Source organism: Hipposideros armiger, unplaced genomic scaffold (genome assembly GCF_001890085.2).
Source record: "Hipposideros armiger isolate ML-2016 unplaced genomic scaffold, ASM189008v1 scaffold_1781, whole genome shotgun sequence".
Classification (NCBI taxonomy): Eukaryota; Metazoa; Chordata; class Mammalia; order Chiroptera; family Hipposideridae; genus Hipposideros; species Hipposideros armiger.
The window spans coordinates 105,708-107,889 of NW_017733131.1; the positions used below are offsets into that span (position 1 = coordinate 105,708).

The 2,182-nt window shown below is 43.7% G+C and overlaps 1 protein-coding gene across 1 annotated transcript in view; it reads right to left on the reverse strand.

The window, feature by feature from the left end:
- LOC109378168 (sialic acid-binding Ig-like lectin 5) overlaps positions 1-231 on the reverse strand; it is a 12,032-nt gene extending 11,801 nt beyond the window's left edge. The window contains exon 1 of the mRNA XM_019634632.1: positions 7-231. The gene's annotated coding sequence lies outside the window, so the exon portion shown is untranslated. The remainder of the gene's footprint in view (positions 1-6) is intronic.
- Positions 232-2,182: the final 1,951 nt, after the last annotated feature.

The window sequence follows — 2,182 nt, forward strand, 5'->3', positions numbered from 1 at the left end:
ACTTACTAGGTCACTGGTTTAACTTATATAATTCAGGAGCAGGCAGACGGAAGAGGTGCACAGGCCAGGTATGAAGCAAGGGGCATGTAGCTGCCATGGCCTCTCTGAGGTCACCACTCTCCCATCACCCCCAAGGGCTCACCAACCTGGAAGCTCTCTGAACCCTGTCGTTGAGGGTTTTTATGGAGGCTCCATTACATAATCATGATTAGTTACATCATTGGACATTGGCGATTGGTTCAACCTCCAGGCCCTCTCTCCACTCCTGGTCCCCTCTGGCCTTCCTCCCACCCGATACTAGAGGCATCTCTGCGGCTGGAGATTGCAGATGTTGCCCCAAGACTGCTTCATTTCCCTAACGTCACACTCTGTCCTGTCTGCTAGGAGTGAGGAACAGACGTGGAGGGGTGACAGGAGAGGAAGTTGCAACCAGAAGCCACAAGCTATAGACAAGGGCAGAAGAGGAAACTGCCCATAACCTGTACCAGGCAGGGTGGGCCACAAGGGCACACAAGAGGCCCGGCTGGCCCACCTCAGGAGCGCCAACCCATCCTAATAAAGATAAATTAACCCAGACTAATGAACTGGGGGAAAGAAGCCACCATTTTCATGTGCAAGAAGGGCTAGAGGCTTCAGCTCAGAGAAAGGTGTGTGTGTGTGTGTGTGTGTGTGTGTGTGTGAGTGTGTGTGTGTTTTCAAAACAAATAGTACAACTTTTTGCTGAGGTGAAATTCACATGACATAAAATTACTACTAATAATTTTGGATGTATACACTTTTGGAGCTGTTCATCACCTCACTTCCCCGTAATTTTCTTTAGGCCAAGCCTTTACCATACCTGCCTTGCCTTGTAGGAATGTGATTTGGGGGTTCCTAAGAGATTAATGCACTGATGCACCAACAAAACCCCACAGGCCCAAGGGTGTCTCTCTAATTCAGCTTCTCAGCAAAGGTCTGGCTCACCCAAAGCCTGGATGGAAACCCAAGGTCAAGTCCCTCTGCTGGATAAGATGCAGTCAGCATTTTTATGGTCCGGAATACATCTCACAGGAGACCCTTCCTCTGTGGGAAGCAAGTACCCTCTGCTTCCCCTTCTCTAACAACCTGAGTGAGTCTAGTTGTCAGGGTGCACTTGTTGATCCTTGAGGAATTAAAATGACTTGGATTCTGTTTGTACATTTTTATCTGGAGTCCATGAGCGAGGAGAGGACTGAATTTGTTGCTCACATTCTCCCAGGGGTAGGAGAAGGTATAGAGCTAGAGGTCATGCACGCCTCCCTGTGCCCCTTTCCTGGAGGGCAGAGGAAGCAGGCAGCTCCAGGTGTGAAAACCTCACTGTCACCCCTTTCCCCTAGCACCTAATAGCACAAATTTTTGTGAAAAGGCAATACAGAAACTTTTAAAGCAGCCAAATATTTTGAAAATTACAAATAGTTCCCTTCCATGGAGAGAGAATAATAAAAAAGATGACATTGACAAGAAACTGTAAGTCAGAAGATGATGGAGTGATGTCTTTAAAGGAGTTTTAAAAACTCATCACCCAGATTTCACACCCGAGACAATATATGATTAAAAAATAGATTGAAAGAATATTTCAAGATAAAAGAAGCAAACATCCTTGAATTCCAGTAGATTATTTAATACAAACACTAAAGTAAGTTCTTCAAGCTAAAGGAAAATGTGTGGTTTTTTGACATATTTAAAAATGGCAAATTATATATAACATAAAATGTATCAGTTTTAACTAGTTTACCATATTCTACCAGTTAAGGAATTTAGCATTGTTAAGTACACAGTTCAGTAGAATTAAAAATACTCACCTTGTTGTGTGACAGATCTCCAGGGCTCTGTCTTCATGTAAAACTGAAACTCTTTACCCATCAAACAAGGACTCCGCGTTTTTCCCACCCCCACCCCTGCTACCCACCATTCTACTTTCTGTTTCTATGAATTTGACCGCTTTAGATGCCTCATGTAAATGAAATCGTACATAATTGTATTTTGTGACCAGCTTATATCGCTGAGCACAATGTCCTCAAGGTTGTAGCATGAAACAGGACCTCCTTTCATTTAAGACTGAATAATATCCCATTAGATGTACTATAGGTTGAACTTTGGAGGGTCAGGGGTGGAATGCTATAGATAGAATGTTTAAGCCTCCCAAAGAAATACATTGAAATCT